The sequence below is a fragment of the Neolamprologus multifasciatus genome, chromosome 19, assembly GCF_963576455.1.
Source record: "Neolamprologus multifasciatus chromosome 19, fNeoMul1.2, whole genome shotgun sequence".
In the NCBI taxonomy this organism is placed as follows: Eukaryota; Metazoa; Chordata; class Actinopteri; order Cichliformes; family Cichlidae; genus Neolamprologus; species Neolamprologus multifasciatus.
The window spans coordinates 11,014,380-11,033,985 of NC_140457.1; the positions used below are offsets into that span (position 1 = coordinate 11,014,380).

The 19,606-nt window shown below is 41.2% G+C and overlaps 1 protein-coding gene across 4 annotated transcripts in view; it reads left to right on the plus strand.

Moving 5' to 3' along the window:
- The first annotated feature begins 9,108 nt into the window (after positions 1-9,108).
- LOC146496065 (serine/threonine-protein phosphatase 2A regulatory subunit B'' subunit alpha-like) overlaps positions 9,109-19,606 on the plus strand; it is a 63,593-nt gene continuing 53,095 nt past the window's right edge. Inside the window, exons 1-2 of one of the 4 annotated variants that reach the window (XM_085144103.1) lie at positions 9,110-9,383; positions 9,605-9,759. The gene's annotated coding sequence lies outside the window, so the exon portion shown is untranslated. Of the gene's footprint in view, positions 9,384-9,604; positions 9,760-19,606 lie in introns of all 4 variants that reach the window. The other 3 variants (XM_085144102.1, XM_085144106.1, XM_085144101.1) reach the window with 3 other exon arrangements.

Here is a 19,606-nt window from a genome sequence, read left to right on the forward strand (position 1 = left end):
CAGTCATCTTGACATCCTAAATCCTGCGGTGTCAGTGTTTCACACTCAAAAGATCACTTAAGCCAGACACAGATGCCACGCTTGCTTACTTTTCAAAAATGCCTCTGAATGAGACTGTCAGCAGAAGGCTTAAATTGTATGTGTGACATATGCACTTTTGTGTGTGTGTGCGTGTGTGTGTGTGCGTGCACACAAACGTGTGTGGTATAAAGCGTGTACATTAAAATTCCCTTTTACTGCCCCCTTCCTCCCTCCTGTGTGTTGGCTTGGCGTCTCCCACCAGTCTGTGGTATGGAGGGCAGAGAGAGGGCCCCTCTCTCATGTCACTGACTGGAATTACACTTATGGTCATATAACAAGACTAAATGCACGAGGCAGAAATTGAGGTTTTCCATTTCAGGCAATGCCGCCTCATTGCTCAGTCTGCGTCTGACATTGCCTTTAGATATGTGTAGAAATTATGGTACTTGAGCGCTGGATCTAATATACTTAAAGTGTAGGAGTTAAAATTGAATTGCTTTGTTTAACAAGTTGTGTTTTAAAACAGAGATGTTTTTGAAGCAATCTGCTACAGGTTCTTGAAACTCATATTAAGAAAGTGAGCAGGCAGTGATTTTGAGTCTGTCTGAAGCACAGATGCATGCATTATCTTGAACAGGATATTTTTAACTTCACTACTTTTCTTTTCTTTCATGATTCAAAAGAGGCTTAAGCACTCCTGCAAAGGTAATTTACAGGATGTGGCTGTGTGTTTGAAATCAGGAATGTTGTCCCTTTGATATGCCAGAAAGAGAAACAGTTCAGCAGTGACGCTGAGGAGATCCGGATGACACAAGTGAATGGACGCACATATGTAGGATTTGAAAACTGTTTCTGTGTGAGTGTGCATGTGTGCATTGCAGTAATGAGTAAAACATACAATGCCCATCAGGATCCAGGTAAAAAAAATATAAATAAACAGCTTCTGTGAAAGCACTTGAGTCCATGAGAAATTTTCCCAAGTGGGCAATAAAGTATCGCATCGTGTCGTGCCGCGTCGTGTCGTGCCGCGTCGTGTCGTGCCGCGTCGTGTCGTGCCGCGTCGTATCGTGCCGCGTCGTATCGTATCGTATCGTATCGTATCGTATCGTTCATTTATAGCAAGGGAATACACCAGAATTTCTCTGAATATAGCTGTTTTCACATTGAACTTGGGTGGAGTGTATTTCAGTTTCTGTTGAGACAAACAAATATTACAGTGAATGAAAACTGAATTTCATGTATCTGAGAAACTGTCATTGTTGACACCTGTGCTCTTTCTGCTAAGATAAGTCAGATCATCTGCTATGAAAGCTGAAATTTGGATGGATCGATAAGAACTGAGGATTTCTAAACAGGGTAACCTGCCACGAGTGGAAAGGTTTATAAGCAGTTTAAAGGAAATGATGTTGAACAACTTCAAAAATATTTAGACAGTAACCCATTTTAATTTGTCATTAAAAAAAACTTTCCATACTTTTTAATTTCAATCATCTCACATAAGGAAACAATGAAGTGTGTGACTGGGCAAACACACTTACATGCAATGTCATTGTATGGTATTCAGGAATGTCATGGGGCCAGTTGGTGGTCGCTATGCTTCAGTTGCAACACAGACTATTTCTGAAATGACAAACAACAATCTGTTGTTATTATGTCCCCCCAAAGCAAGGCGTCATATCAGAAAGAATGGCAACAGAAGCAGCAGGCTCGTGTTTTTGTTGGGCGGCATGCTGTCATTGACATTAGGCGTTCAAGTACACAGTGTTCTTAATTGGCTGAATAACTGACTATTTTGCTCTGCTGGTGATGAATCATTTCAATCACTTATTATAATTATTCATCGGTTGCTGTGCTTCTGCTCTATCGGCACATGACTTGAAATTGGGTTTATCTGGGTTTTCAGCTACATGAAGCAGTAGCGTGGTCCTTGACATGTTCTGCTACTTGGGTATTATTGTTGTAGCTTTAGAGTATATGTGGAACAGCTGCAATCCCTGCTGCAGACAGACAGATATCAGAACCACCTTTAGAGAGTGTATAACTTGAAGTTTTTTGTATTGTACTATATCAGTGAAGGAATTTTGACCACTCTTTTTTACAGCATTGCTTCAGTTCATTGAGGTTTGCTGGCATTTAGTTATTTGTTTTAAGGTCCTACTACAGCATTGCTGTTAGGTTGAGGTTTTGACTGGCAGAGCCCATTGCAACAACTTGAATCATTTTAGGCCATTCCTTTGTAGATTTGCTGGTGTGCTTGGGATCACCGTTATGTTGCATGACCCAACATGGACTAAGCTTTAACCGTCAGACAAAAGGACTCACATTTGACTCTAGAATATTTTGGTATTCGGAGAAGTTCATGGTCAACTCAAGGACTGCAAGGTGCACAGGTCCTTTGACTGAAAAATAAATCATCACCCCTCCACCACCGTGCCTGACAGTTGGTGTGAGGTGTTTGTGCTGACATGCTGTTTGGTTTCTGCCACTCGTGGTGCTATGCTTTATGGCAGAACATCGTGTCAAACACTTGGTCATGTCTGTCCAAAGGATATTCTTTCAGAAGTCTTGGGGTTTGCTCAAATGCAACTTTGCAAACCTAAACTGTGCAACTGGTATCTTCTTAGAGAGAAGAGGATTTCTTCTGGCAACTCTTCCAAACAAGCCATATGTATTTAGTCTTTTTCTAATTGTATTGCCATGAACTTGCTAACTGAGCCCTGGAGAGTCAGAGAAGTAGCTCTTACAACCTTAGGATGAATTTGCTGGGAAGACTGTGGCATTGTAGTAGACTGTCACTTATACAGAACCTCTCTACTCAAACTTTTTAGTCATTCTACCAATCAAACACACATTTATATAGTACTTTTACCTATACCTAAGTACTTTTATCTAACATGAACACACAACAGATACATCAGAGATAAGTCAGGGTTTAATATGTTGCTCAAGAACTACTGCCTACCTTCATAGACGGCCTGCTCTACCACACAACCTGAATGCTCCAGACTAGTAAACTGCAAAAACGTCTGCTTTAATAGATATGTTCACACACTTGCTGTTGATCCCTGAAATAAATGCATTTGATAATCAGTATTTGGGTGCTACTTACTTTGTGAACTGCTATGAAAATAGTAAGTTTTTCACAAACTGTGTAAACCTTTTTCTTCATATGCTTATATACCTTAACAAGATCCAAACACAGATATAAAGGTATTTAAAACACATTAACAAGTTAACAAACATAAGTAATTTTTGTATGAAAATAAAAATTTGCCTTACTAATTTCTTACCTCACTTATGTCTTAGTCATAATTTAATGTACTGCCACACAAAAATTATGAACTAAGGATTTAATTAAAATCTTAGTAAACTGTAAATGATTGTTCATCTGATCCCTGCCAGGTAGGCATTTGTTGATTTATTAAATTGGAGGAAAAGAGATTAGATACTCACACTAGTTTATGATTACTCATCGTTTTTTGTTTTTTTTCTCAGACCCCCTCCTTTCATTTTCAAGCAAGTCTTTCCACCCATTAATAGCCAGCTCATTTCTTGTTCCTGTCAGACTCAAGTTTTCCCCTGGTCTCCTGGGGATCTTGGACCAAAGAAGGCAGATGGTATAGTCCTTCCACTGCAGTCAGCAGGAGACAGCACATCAGTTTCCTCGATTTATGCTTCCCACAGTTTGGAAAAAGCATCAGGCTGGCAGCTGTCCTGGGCAGAGATGAGTCAAGGGTCAAGTGTCACACTGATGTGGGCAACTGCATGGCTCAGCCCTGACCTTTAACCTAGGCCTGCACGTGGACACCCCTGCACTGTTATGTAGAGGAGAAATGCAGCTGTGTAACCAAACAAACCACCTTAGCATGGCTCTTTGATGGAAACAGCGGTGAATATAAGCAACCACATTAGAGACAATACAGCAGAGCAACAAGGCAGCAGGGATTAACATAGCATCTATGATTAAACAACCATTAGAACATGCAGATCAACATGAGCACACACATGACCTCCCACTTCCTCCCTGCCATATCCAGCCAACGCCCCATCAGACTCCCACGAGCCTGTCTCTGGTCTAAATGGGATCCTGATGTTCTGTTAAAGAAACCCCCACACCCACTCCCTGCCTTGCGTTCCCTTTAGCCAGAACCAAGGCTGTTAAATGCGGTTTTGCACTCCTCCCCTCGTTCTCAGCTGCTGCCGAGCGATGTTGACAAGAGGCAGCTGTTGTTGTGGTGAGAGGGTGCGAGTGATGCAGCAGGCAGCAACCAGAGGAGATACATAGATAAACCTGCAGATAACCAGACATATGGCCGGGGTCACCTTCAGCGTGCGGGTATTAAATATGTGAGCGATTGCCTTTTTATCGGCACATAGGTCTGCGGTTGCAGCTTGTGGGGAATCTATTAGCAAATTAACATACGAGGATGAGAACATTTGGAAACAGGAGCTGCAGCTAAAGACCCTGACATGTTGAGAAGCTGCAGAACGTCTGTACACAAGCTGAGGAGCCTGCCTTAAAAGACAGGAAGGGGGTGTCTGGGTCGAGAGCTGGAAGCCAGTTTAGACAACTGGTATCTTGTAACGCTCTAATAAAACTCTTCCCTTTTTACTAATTTTTCCCCGTGGAGACAAGACCCACACTGAGACCGAGAGTTTGGCAAGCTTGCTGATAATAAGGACACACACACACACACACGGCCAGAAGCAATATGGAGACAGGTAGGCTCACAGAGTAAAATATCTGCAATATCTTTTTTTTTTTCAAACTCTCCTTGGTAATAATGATTAATAGCTGAACGTAGCATGTATGTGCTGGGGTGACCCCACTGTCCCTGGCTTTATATGTGACGCTGTATTTCTGGCATCTGTTGCTTTCAGCAGAAGCTCAGATCCAGGTGTCTTGTCCTTAAGGCAAAGTTCTCATGTGCAGCACGTATTTGTAGTTTATCTATGCTGGTGTATGAGGTGCTGAGTGACACTCCCTGTTCCATTTTGTCAGGATGTGTCAACACCCTCATTGCCTCTACTTTTTATCCCTCGACACCTCTCCCTCCTGACTCTTTTTTAGATGTGTGTTGCAGCTCTCACAAAGATGAAACGTATTTTTTTCTCTTTTCTTAGTCAAGGTGTTATTTTATCTTCAAGGCGAAGGCAACCACTCTGAGAATGAGTTGAGTGAATTTCATGGAGAACACAAGACTTCAAAGTGGGTAAAGGCCTAAATGGTCAAGTTACATGCATTCATACAAAACAGATTCCTTCATGTGTGAGTGATGGCATGCAACATTTTGATGCCCTTTACCCAAACCCTTTTGGATCCATTGTTGAAAACATGATACGATTAAATAAATTATATCTACCTAAGGGCGATCGTGGCCCAAAGAGTTGGCAGTTCGTCTTGTAACAGGAAGGTTGCCGGTTCGAGCCCCGGCTCGGACAGTCTCGGTCGTTGTATCTTGGGCAAGATACTTCACCTGCCACCTACTGGTGATGGCCAGAGGGGCCGATGGCACGATATGGCAGCCTCGCTTCTGTCAGTCTGCCCCAGGGCAGCTGTGGCTACAACTATAGCTTACCTCCACCAGTGTGTGAGAGTGAATGAATAGTGGAATTGTAAAGCACTTCGAGGGCCCTGAAAAGTGCTATATAAAAATGCAATCCATTATTATCTATTTCTGAGAAACGCCAACAGAAGGCTTTTTTCTCGTTTTAGTGGTAAGGAGTGGTGCTGATGCATCCAAACTACATGAAACAGATGCACAAATCCTGAGAAAATATATTTTTTACAAAGTAGTTTTATAAATCACTGAAGCAACTGCAACACATTCATCCGTTGCAAACATTTCAGATCATTCAGTCACAGGGAAATACGGTATGGGTATGATTTCATTTATCACAAATCCATTGGCTCCTTCACTAATTATCTCTAACATTTAAAGTGCAAAACAGGAATATAGCTGCAATAAATTTTCAAAAAATGGAAAACAGAGAATAGTCTGCACATGCAAACTATAGAAATTACACAAGAAATGGACTGAAAATCAGTAGCATGACGTCTTATCGAGTGATGAATCCAATTTGGAATTTTTTTTATTAAAGTGAGTCTCTACAGCAGGGATGCCAATACTCTGGGCCACATCCAGCCCAACATGTTCAACATCTGTAAAACATGGTGGAGGCTCTGTCCTGATTTGGGACTGCATTCTAGCCAGTAGTGTTGGAGATTTTTGTTGAAATTGATGGAATTATGAACAAAAACAAGTATCATCAGCTTGCGATCCACCATGAAATATCTTCTAGAAAGAATCTGATTGTCAGCAGCCTAAGTCAAACACACTGCCAATGCAGTAAAAGCATACCTGGCTAGAAGAACACATAATGGAACACCATCAGTCACTGACTGGCCTCCACATTACTGAAACAGTATGAGATCATCTTGACAGAGAACAGAACAAAAGGCAGCCAACATCCAAAGAAGAGCTTTGAATGTCATTCAAGAAGCCTGGACAACTTTTCCTGAAGACTTCTTAAAGAAATGACAAGAAAGCTGAGTAAGAGTTAAATGTGGACATACCAAATAATAACATTCAACCTCATTAGATTTGTACAAATTCAGTTTTTTCCTTTTATCCTGCATCTCCATTTTTGACATGTGTAAAAAAAAAAAAAAAGCTTCTATTTATTTCTCAATAAATAGAAGCTTTTGTATAGCACTGCATATACTGCTAAAAAGCTGTTTCCTACTCTTTTTCTTATTTGTAATTTGGGTGAATTGAGATTTTTATATTTCATATTATTTTTTGTTGCTCACGGAGCAGAAAATATTTGTTAACCCAGATTTCCAAACACAGTAAACAAAATAAAAAGCATTAAAAAAAACATAGTCTGCCGCTAAAGCTACATTCTGCTCTATTCTTTTATCAGGGACAAGTTTCCTGACACGTTTAAGTGACTTACTGTTGTCTCTCTGGCTGTTCTTCTCCTGCTGTAATTCTGGACTGGCTCCTTCACTAATTGAGTGAGAGTACTTATTTGTATCCTGTTGGCCAAACAAGGTGCTGTCACACACACAAAGACTCGGAAATATATAGCTGTACACACACATGGACACACAAAGTGGCTCCACTTGTCATGTGATGCAAACCTTGTGATAGCTGATGTTGTTACAGGAGACACATTCCAGTAGGACTTGTTGGGAGATCTTAGGTGTGAGCGTGTGTTTTTGTGTGTGTATGCAAAAAGCTGAGCTCCTTTAAACCAGTTTGTCCATCAGCAGGTCTCACTGGCATAACTTCACACCTTCAGCAGCAAAACCACAGAATACATCCTATTACTGCTATTTTTTGCCCCTTTGAGTCATCTAAAATTGAGCTAAATGAGCTAAAATTGTGGTTTCCACTATCAACTAGCGTCTGCAGCCTTATCAGCTCTTTTAACAGCAATGGAGGACACTGAAGTCCCATCTGCTGCTTTGACCATGTGGCTCTAATAACAGAGTATATATATGTAGAGCTGGGGGAAGGGTCACTTGTTATCAAAAAACAAAACAAAACAAGGAGAAGTGGAAGGGCTGTGGGGAGAGTTCTCCACTTAAATTTTCTGCATGGGTGTTACTGCCAGCCATCTGACTAACTAAAAAAATCTTCTTCTTGTCTGCATTTATAAACTCAAATTGTGTCATAATCTGCAGTTCGTCATGGAAGCCGACTACCTGGTCTCCATAGAAACACAGATTTTGAGCATATTAATCTTGCACTTCACCAAATTAACTGCGTGGTTAATACCTGCTGCCTTATGTAAACACTATATTTCAGTTTTATCACTTATGAATTATTCATAATGAAATGTATTATTAAAAGAGGCCCACAGAAAAAACATTCTTATACATTTAGACTCAGGCTGAACAACACTTTCCCCAAATTATTCATGAAAAGGGGCCCTAAAGGCTCCACATTAGAGCTCATACACACAAATAATGCCGATATATTGTAAAATGGAAAAACTACCTTCCCTGCACTTGTGAGGGATAACAAAGACAAAGGGATCCTTAAATCTAGTATATGATTATAATTCTTTGTGGATTCACTGTGAAGTCCCTCTCTGTGACTGCCAGCCTGGGAATTTAGACTCCTATTTGTAAAAAGAAAGGGGGGTGGGGCTAATTTCTTGTGTGGCGACTCTACACTTCATTCTGTCTATCTTGGTCTGTTCAATAGGTTAAAAACATCTTAAGGAAACTGTTTTTTCATAGAATGTAGGCACTAATATTGTCATATTATGTCTAAAAAGTGGGGTATTGACTTGAAACCCTACACAGCCTAATGCGTTATTAAATGTATCTTGACATTTTATATGCTAGACCAGTGATGTTAAACTCATTTAAAATTGTGGGCCACATATAGGGGCCAACTCTGAAATTATGTGGGCCAGACCAGTGAAACTATATAATAAATGTGCAAAATGACACTGACCTGTAATTATAAAATATAAAGTTCTCATTAATTCACAGATAATATCCTTAATGAAACAAAAAAACAAAAAAACTGCAGTCTCACTGTAATAGTGGAAAAACACAGAATTTACCTGTTATTTAATTGTTTATGTGTTAGTTAATTACTTTGTTTAAAAGTTAAAAATCTATGCACTCCCTCGCATTTTCTAAAGCTGTCCAGTGGACCGGATTGGAATCGTTGCCTGGCTCATTCTGGCCCTCTGGGCTTATGTTTGACTTTCCTGTGCTAGACCAAAGCATTAATCAGCTAAGAAACCTCATCAGCATATTGATCATAAAAATACAGTGTGGTTTCAGCCCTGATTAAAAATGGGTATTATAATAATAATTTGTAATCTCATATGTTTTAACTATAGATGCACATTAGATATGCAGAAAAGTGGAAAAAATACAGAAGAAAAATAAATACCACGTAAAACAGCCCACGTCAAAAGCAGATGCATGAATACTGCGTATACTTGGGTAAATACACGTATCCTGGCTACTTTTGAACGCTGGTAACCTGGGTTACTAATATCCTATCCAGGCTGCTAAAGAGCTGCAAACGTAAGCCAGCCGTCACTCTGCCGGAGCCCCCGCCCCGCCGGTATGTTCACGGGAACTCCCCCCTAAGTTCCCCCGGCTCTCTTCTCTCTGCTCATTCTCTCCATGAGCGTTCACACACGCATACGCACAATCCCTCTCTGTCACACACACGGAGCCTCTGCGTGTTGAAGCAAACCTCCGTATGCTTTCTCCGCTCTTCCCCGGCTACCCGAAAAGCGGCTGTTCGGTTTCGCAGTCTGCGTCGAGCCTTGTCGTGACAGAGTTTGGAAACGGCTGAAGGAGTTAAGGAGGGGAGACGAAGGTAAGCGATGCGGTCAGAATGAGCGCTTTCCCTCGTCCCTGTTGGGAAAACTTTATCGTGCGATTACCGCCGTCCCCGCTGCATTGTAAGGGTGGTGGGGGGGGGTCGCCTGTACCATCAGCTGCGGGGTTTTTCATAACTGGGGCGTGTTTATTGGGGTATTTGTCTTTGCGCGCGCGTAATGGTCCGTGCAAATTCGCACAAGTGCCCTTTCACTTCAGTGGGGGGATCCTCCAGTCGTGTGAAAGGAAGTTTGGAGATTGGACGCGCAGATTGTAGCGGATCTTTGAACCTGCCCGCTGCAAACAGCACGGAAGCTATGAGTGAAACCTTGTGGGAAAGCTGCTGAAGCGCTCAGGTAACTTGACTTTGTGGCGTAAGTGAACTTATCTTCTGGATTTAAAAGCAATTCTGTAAGTTATTTTGATTGTATTTATGATGCTCTGGGTACTATAAACGATTTCCCCCACGTTGGGAGTCCAAGAGCCTCACAGAGAACGACTAATTCAAGGATTTATGTAAAATGCCTTTTTTCTGAGTGCACAGTGGATAATTGTTAAATAAATATTTACTCCTATAGCACCTTCCACGCGGTAATACACGCGTGAAACATTTTTTAACCAAAAATGGCTGTTTATTACTATAATGTGTCTCCAATATGGAAACGACACTCCCATAATGTGTTTGTTTGTGCGCATATATGTTTGTGTGTCCGTGCCACTGCGGCGATATCCTGTCATATCCTGTGAGGTGGGGGTCAGTCACAGGGTCTCTCCCCCGGTATTCTCCTAGAATAGATGTGACACACACACACACATGCACATAAGCACACACACTATGAGAGGCATCTTCTGTTATAATTCCTGCCTTTTCTTTTAGTGATGACCCGTAATGACCTCAGTTCTTTGATTTTTGTGCCCTTTGAAGCCTGCTGTAGCTTACACACCTGAAAGACACTTTATTTTAAAAACCCACAAATAGCACTTTCCCACCTGTGACATTGTCAGAGTGTGTTTTTTCTCATTGATGCTTTGCAGTACATGCGTCATCTCCTTGCATCTACTTCACCATTTGATTTCAGTCCCGGCTATGCACGCGTGTGTAATTGTATTATCTTGTTCTATAAGTAGTTCTATAGGTGTTTATCAAAATACTGATTCAAATTATTGCTGGAAGTGAACAGCTTAGATATAAAAGTCCATTAGTTGCAACAGAAAAGCTTTTATTGTTATATTCCTTATTCCAGGCTTTGAAAATTATTATTTCTTCATCCCTATGAGCATCTCCATGCTCATAGGGATTTCTGATGGGACCGTATAAGCAATCAACACAGTCCAGGGCTTGACATATAGCCTGTCAGTTGTATAGCTATTCCTTTTATTGTAGAGTGGAGAGTGGTAGGAATGAGTCAGAGAGGGGAGCAACAAACCAATTCTTTCTTGTGGCTCCCTGGCCTGTTCACTGGATGTGTCTGTAAGATGATGGATGTAAGAATTTGTGTTTGTGTCTGTTTGTGTGTGTGTGTGTGTGTGTGTTAGAGGGAGAAAGAGAGAGGGAGAAGGAATGAGAGGATCTTGTCTGCCGTAACTCGAGCCTGGCTGGACACACTGACTCTTTAAAGGCCACAAAGACTGCTCTGCTTGAACTCTTGGGAATGTGGATGTTTGTGTGTGTGTGTGTGTGTGTGTGTGTGTGTGTGTGTGTGTGTGTGTGTGTGTGTGTGTGTGTGTGTGTGTGTGTTGCATCACCAGACCTTGTCACATTTTCACATACTTATCTTGTTCTAATCATCAGTGACAGACGTAAAATATTTGTTTTTCATATATATCTTTTTAATTTAAGTTATTGTATTCAGTAAGTAATTGACTCATTAAGAGTCTCAGGGCTTGGCTTTTCAAATGTAAAGATTTCCTGTTTTTTGTGTGTGTTGTGAATGGAAAGGAGGCACTAATTCAGCTTTTCCTTTCTATGCTCAAGTTGATTTCGAAACTCCTTTAATGATTTAGTAAGTTAAGGTGAAGAAACACTAGCCGTCCGCAGTAAATTCAAAACAGAACCGCACAGCAATGTTGGACTCATAACTTTTGGCAAAAAAATGTGCAGTATATGCACGAGATTCCTTTTGTGTTCAAATTTAGTGGGCATAACTGTAACTAAGCAGACCGGGAACTAGCAAATTTAGAAAGGACATTGATATTTTTTATTTTAAATATGAATTGTTCTCATCTGATACTTGATCTGTTTCAGAAAAGAACAGCCTGATTATTTTTTAGGGAGTTAAAGTTTATCGATACATTGGCCGATGTACCTTTGAAACATGCATGCACGTTGTTATAGTTATATGTGAGAGAGAAAATTGTGGAGTCATTCTTTTACTTTACAGTAATTTCTTTGTCATACTAATTAGCAGCTGTACACACTGAGATTGTGAAGCTGTGCAGACTGGAAACATTGTGCAATAACGTAAATTACTTAATAATGATAATGGATTGGATTTATATAGTGCTTTTCTAGGCACCCAAAGCGCTTTACAATTCCACTATTCATTCACTTTCACATTCACACACTGGTGGAGGCAAGCTACAGTTGTAGCCACAGCTGCCCTGGGGCAGACTGACAGAAGCGAGGCTGCCATATCGCGCCATCGGCCCTTCTGGCCATCACCAGTAGGCGGTAGGTGAAGTGTCTTCCCCAAGGACACAACGACTGAGACTGAGACTTCTAGTGTCTTTTCTTGCATCTTCTTTTGTTGAAAAGGTTCACAAACAGTTTTTATATCAGCATGCATTGGACAGCATATACATCAATACTATATATCTGTGACAGACCAGTGTATTCATTTAGGTCTAACTGGGACTGCAACAACGCATCACTTTGTTGATTTAATAAACAATATTTTTCATTCATTTCAAATAATTGTTGAGTTCATTTTTAGAGTCAGCTTCTTGTCACCAGTGGGCTGAGCAATGCTTTCCCCTTGTGAAATGTGATGTTAAGTTAGCTCACGGCCTGAATCAATGGGTAAACTTACACTACATGCACAAAAGAACTGGGCCACCTACACATTAGATGTACATGAGCTGCTTGGTCTTGAAAACCCGGAGATTTGGAGCTCTGCAGTTGTTGGGTCAGCAGTGATTTAACGACTTTTAGACACTATATGCCACACCACTCACTCTGAACCTGCTCTTCAACTTTACATGGGCTGCCACTTTGCGATTAAGTTTATCAGGCTTCTAATCACTTCCACCTTGTAATACCGCTTATTGTTGATCATAAAATATCTCGGAGGGAAGAAATTTCATGCAATCTCTTCAGAATGGCCCTTCTTTCACAAATGTTTGTAAAGGCATTTATGATTTTATACAACTGAGGCAATGGGCCTGAAAACACCAACATTGGAAGATTAAGAGGTGTGGTCAAATACTTTTCAAATAGTGTGTCTGAGTCTCAACCCACAGGAGGATAATTAGTACATTCACACTTAACAGAGGAATTATACTTTATACACAACAGGTACTTTGTAACCGCAGACCCTTTTGAAACCCTGCATGTACCTCCCTAGAAATGTAGCTATATGTTAGCGTCAAAGCCTGCACAGGTATGGCATCAGAGTAAACTGCATCGCAGGCTGTACATATATTCACCACTAGTATAAAGTAAGTGTAAGAGCGTGAGAGAGGCCGAGCAGTTTGGGTTCTTCTCTCTTCACTGATTAGCGACGGTTGTTTCCTTTTATATTAAATGATTCCAAAGTGTTACAGTTCTTGATACTGAGAAGCTGAGATTTCCTGTCCTATTCTATCTTAATCCATCATTTGAAAGTGTACATTTGATGATTATTCAAGTGAATACAGCCCTCGTCCCTTCCTCTCCTTTCCTTTCACCTGCATATTGCAAAGGAGATTGGTTTGTTATTATTCTAACTATTAATTCTTTTAACTTCTCGGTAAGTTGATCACCTACTTTGAGTGGAACGGTGGGCGGATAGGCGAGAGAGAGTTTGGAACTGTATTTATGCGATTTCTCCCCTCACAGATGTGTGTCTTTTCGCAGGTGCCTGTGTGTGTGGATCTTTGCCCGTGTGTGTGTATGTATTTTTGTGCGCACTACTAAGTGTGTGTGATATTAATCTGGTTTTCATCCAGTTCTCACATAGGCGTAGAAGGACAGTAAGTGCCTAGCAACAATATCCCCATTGGAGTACTTTGGGAGTGTCCTGATGTAATTTAGTAATGAATGTGGTTGTGGTGGGTTCACACAGACAGATGTAGCTTGGCTCAGTGGGCTGAGTCACAAACTGCAGACTCACACTGTCCTGTTTGATTCTTGTTCATGTTTGGTCTATTTATAGGTGTTTTAGGTATTAAGTACAACATCTCTTGTTACCAAGGCAAAGGCAACAAATAACAAATTAACTCTGAATATAAATCACCTGTGGGAATTTGACAAAGAGAGTTTGATGTGAGCATATGATGTTTATATATGATGCTAATATTCCATATGTCTGAAAGGCCACAAATATGACTGCTAATTGTGTGAATTACTCTACTTTCATTGATTATGTCTGTGCTTTATGAGCGATGCAGTTATTATTATTTTTTACAGTACCTTGTTTTTTTCCATTGTTAGAGAGGATTTTTGAGGAACTCGTCATTATCCAAGCTGAGGATGGAAGGTGCTATTTTTGCAATTTGTTGAAAACTCAGATTTGCATTTGGGGATTTGCGCTACATAAAAATATGCAACTTTATTTGATTAAACTTGTCTCCGGGGGTAGATTGGATTTTAGGATTATTTATTTTCAGAGGTGTGGGATGTGAGTGGGGTGTTATATTACCTATATGTGTGTGTGTGTGTGTGTTTTGTTTTGTTTTTTTAAAAAGCTTTCTTTTCATTTGACTTTTTTAACAATGCATTCAGAGGGAATGTCCATTAAACCTTCATTGGGTGTCATGCGCTGTTCTTGTGCTATTACTCTAGTGCTATTTTTGCCCCTTTCAGCTCAAGAGGGAGCTTTTAGAGCTCTGAGAAACTAACCTTACTAATTTCATCAAGATTTAACTGAATTAGGATTTGGAGGCCTCTGCTGCAAAGTAAGATTGTGGAATTCGAGTAGCTCAAGGCATTTAGTAACCAGAAAGGTCTAAATAAAGGTGCTCCTGCAGTTTGGAGAAGCCTTTGTATCCTGTGTTTTAAAAAGAAAAAATAGAAGTGAGGGTCTTTCAGTCTTTTGACTCTGTTTTGACCACTGGTTCTTTAACCCATCCATCCATGCATTCATCCATCCATCCATGGACAGGGTGTGGGGTTTGAGTCAGAGTTATTCCCAAACCACCCTAGGGATTTATTCTCCAGGTTGCCTCCTGACTGAGGTGAGTCCAACTGGGTGGAGACCCTGGGGAAAGAACCAGGACGCGCCTGTTCTTTAATCTGTTTTTTATAACTTTGTGAAAATACAACACGTTAAAGCATATTTTTTTTAAAAAGTAACAGTAACACTGATGGACATAAAAAATGTGTATTGCACATTGCAGTTTTTCACTTTTGTTGTTTCTTCTCATGCAGAATTCTGTAAACCTACATCTCTTTTTAATTAGTGTTCTGTATTGTTAAATAGTGAAATTACCTCCAATAGTAGACACTGTTCTCACACTCAGTAAATGCATTTGTTTGGTGACTCTGTGAATGCTAAATCCTCACAAACATGCAAGATGGTATATAATAGGAGTCTAGTTGGTTATGTAACAGGAAAGAAATACAAAAGAAAACTGTGTTTGAACTAACATAGGCACGCAAAAACTTTTTTAAAAACAAGATCCTCATCCAGTGTTCAGCTCTCTGTCAGACAGCTGCTGTGTGCGAATCACAGTTTTTAAGCCATATAAAGAGGAGAAAGAATCCTGTGGCATGAAAATGTTAATCACATTTCATTTTTGGATTACTTTCATGTAAAATTATCAGTTACATCACATCCACACCCAAACTCTCTGAGTGTTTCTGTCTGGCTTTGAGTCTGGATGTGTGTGTGAGTGTGTGCGCGCACGTGGTGGGATGGTGAGGGTGTGGTGTGTCTGTAGTCAAGCCAACATTAAACCGAGTACCAGGACACCGACTGCTGTTGGCCTTCTCACATTTATGCTTTCTAATTGATTCAGAGTGTGATTTATGTAGCTCTCTGCACCCACATGCGCTTGCCTGCCCTTGGTTGTGCAAGCACACACACCCACGTGCACACACAAAGCTGTGTAACTCATCATTGTAGCACAAGGCCGTATTGTATTGAGTGTCTTCATGGCCTTTTTTTGTGACACATTCATTCACATTTCCCAGAAACATGTGTCTAGTGTGTGTGTGGGTAGGTGGGTGGTCGTCTCATATTCCGTGTAACACTGCCGGCTGCTAAAAATTAAGACATGACAGGGAAAGTGTGAGTGTGATAGTGAGAAGTGGGTGTGGGTGTTTTGGGGAAGCTGCATGTCAATAAGCTGAAGTTACTCAGTTTAGTAACCACAGCCTTTTGCCTTCAGGTGCTCAAGTGCCGTCCAAATAGTTAATTGTTTTTCTGGGGTTTTTTTTTGGAAGGCATACAATTATTTTATGGCTTGATGTCTGAAAGCTAGCACCTCAGAGAAATGAGGAAAGAGAAATCCAGATAGAAGCAACTGAGGAGATTGCAATCAAAGGGGTAAAGGTAGGGTTATTCTGGCTACTGGCAGGTTTGTGTTATGGTGTAGTGTTTCCATGACAGTGGTCGTTATAATTAGACAACAGTATAATTACAAAGTTGATAACAATACTCGGTAAACTTTTGTGTGACTAAAAAAAGTCCTATATGCATGCAAATCGATTTAAATCCTTTTTAACTTGGTCAATCTTGCGATACACATGGTGATATGCATTATTTACCTGTTTCTTATGACTGTTCAAACAGGGAACAACAATAAAAACAAAAACATAATTAGCATGTGGTTGTCAAAATAAGGCCAAACAGAAGAGTTCTAAAATTGAAAACAACAGCGTTCGGAATAGAGCACAGCCACAATGGAGTGATTCATACACAAGCGAGTGGGAGGTGGACTGTGCCCAGTGGCCTCTCCTAGCTACCTTTAACCACTGAGAGATCCACCCTGGGAAAAAGGAAGTAGGACAAAATAAAAAGAGGTTGAGGGAGAGAGGATGAAGATTAGTGAGAAAGTGATGAAGATCCTGACACGGTAATTCGGAGATCTCCCACAATCCCTCTACAGCCCCATTGACTGGCTCCATTGTAGCCGCAGTAAAGCGCGCTCGTGCTCATTGGCTGGTTGGTTCTGAATGTCGCTGCTTCTCATCTGTGAACTCTGGAATTTGTGTGTGCGTTTGTGTGCGTTTGTGTGTGATGAGTTAATGGCTATCCATTGAGTGGTTGATTGTGTCCTGTTGTCCACACTGGAGCTCTTTGTCCAGACTCTACGCACTGTCACACATACGTGCATTTACATGCACATCTGAATACAAACCAGGCATTCCTCCAGTGGCAGGGCACTTGCCAAGCGAGAAAGTAAAAGAGAGACTAACAGGACCATTCATAGTCATGGTGGTGTGGTTCTTCTTGGCCCTAGTTCCAGACATGAATGGGTTTGAGGCTAAAAATATTTTATTGCAGCTTTTTATGCTTGTTTTGATTCTCCTGCTCTTTTCATTACCTCCCCTCTTTTAGGTTCTCTCACAGTGGAAACAATTGAAGCCTGTGCTGCATTAAGGTGCATTTATGAGAATTGTTTTGAGTTTATAGAGTGGTTGCACTCATTCAAGGTGTAAATTTGTTGAAATAACAGTCTTGGAAGGTAAACAAGACAGAGCAGGAAAAGACTGTCAAAATGTCATGAGGCACATCCGCGTCCGTGACATCATGAGGAGACTTTGTGCACCTTTGCCCCTTAATTCAGTGCGATGGCTTGGCCTGCAATACCCTGAGCTGTATAGCAGACAGGCTGACTAAGTGACAGAGGCAAAGGGGTGTTTAACTGGTCAGTGTGGGTAGACCATGCGTCTCACTGGCTACCACAGATGGACAAAGACAAGAGGGAAAAAATGGAGAAATGGCAAGTTAGAAAGAGAAGCACAGAGACGTTAAGGAAAGGCTGCCAGAAAAACTCAGGGTGAGGGAATTGGAAAGACAGAAATGTGGGTAAATAATTCGATCCACCATTGGGAATTTGCTTCCCCACTAAAATACCGCCAGGGAACTAGGGGGAGAGATTATTTCAGGCTCTTGTTTATTATGCCAGCCTGTGTCTCAGGACAGAGTTAAGGTCCTGCAAGCTGTAAGTACATTAACATGCAAGTTTGGAAGAGAAGAAGGGGAGGAGGAGAAGGGCGGCAGTCTTTCTGAGGAAGAGACGACCCAAATGCACCAGTGCCCGCTCTTGTTTTTTCCGCTCAGTTTAATCTAAATCCATTCAAGAAGCTTTATTGGCAAGATAAGATTGCTCTGACATTGCCAAGGCTTAAGTGCACCTCTCCCTCTTTCTAGTTGTACGGAGGCGGAAGTAGGTTGGTGCTGAGAGACGAATGACAGCCTTTATCCCGGTCAGTAAACACAAGCCAAGGGAGTCCCTATATTGTTTATAGTGTGTCTCTAACGCTCCACTCCCGTACATAGACACTTAGGACGCCAGCACAGTCACTCAGTCAGAGACACACACAGTAAATATAGATATCCAGGCCTGCATACACACATAAGTACGGGGTCGCATATACAGTAGGAGCGCATAGATAGACATGTACAGGCACACACACTTTGAGGTTGTGGTTGGATGAAGCACTGGTATGTGTTTTAGTGTACGTGTGTGTGTGGTGGATTTTTGGCAGCCTGCATATGGTAAACTGGTCAAATCCCAGCACATTCAAGCTTCTTTCCTACCTGCCAGTCTGACCACTAGTGGCTTTAAGTGTGTGTGTGAAACAGCTTTATAACAAAGTAATCTTTAGCAAACATTAGATAAACTCATGTAGATCTGCTGATTTTATGCCATCTAGAGAATATTTTACGTGACATGATTTGCAGCAGCTGCGTTTCTGTGAGGAAAGGGTAAACCTTCATTTCTAGACAGCGCTTGCATAATTTCCATCTGCTGGAATTTTTGCGTATATAATTCAACTATAGCATCATCTTTTCCGTCTTATTTCACAATACAAAAAAGCTAATAGTGACTAAGGCTCCAAAATCCTCATTTATGTAAGCCATACGTCACATTTGTTGCTTAAAGTGTACCACTCATTTCCTGGCCTTTCTATGCCCGCTATCTACTCTGACCACCTCTTTGCAACTTCAGCACTTAATTTGGTGCCTCCTTTTCTTCCTTTCTGTCTCACTTCTCACACTTCTGTCTTCCCTGTCGTTTTCACTGCTCTTATTGTCCTCTGAGCAACCAACTGACTCTTAACCAAATCATTTTCCCACCTTCATAAAACCCTGTAGCTTGTATTTTCATTAGACTGATCGACTCTTATACAGTATGTTGTACAAAATGGTTTGTTTGCTACTAACAGAACTGTGTTGCCACAGCATTTCTGCTCCGTGAGGTAGAAGGTTATTACCTCTGTGGCTCATTTTTCTTGGCTGGAGTTCCCGGGGAGAAGTTTTTAAGGTTGGGTGGCTGTAGCTGTTGCTGTGGGTACATAACTAAAAGTGAGCTGGTTTTAGAAAAGGGGAAGGCTGGGTGAGCAGAGTAAACAGCCATAAAGTAAACAGGTCAAGATGCCCTTGAGCTACTCGTTGAACTTGAACAACCCTTGTGGAGTTGCTTCTTTGCCAGCAGCGGAGGACTCAGTACTTGCATCAACGTGAAGCAGAGCTGCAGCAGAAACACGAGAGATCATCCTGTCATCCAAAACAAATATGGTTCTAAAGTTTCTTTTAATACAACAAGTAAAGCGGCAAAGTCGCAGCAGACTCTCAAGGACACAAAATGTGACTTCGCTGTTACTTTGATCATTGGATTTTCCTTGTGAGTGTGCGTACGTGGTTGGAGGGAGGGGGGCATCTGTATAATAGTGCTATGACTGTCAGAGCTACATCCTTGTGGTTTCCATGGCTACAGACAGTGCTGGATCCCCACTGTGAGACAGACTTGCACAGACACCAGACAGATGAGAGCAACTTCAACTGATAGTTAGAGCTGTGTCGTGCTGAGAGCTGGGACCCACAAAATCCTCAAATCCTTTTTTTTTGTTTT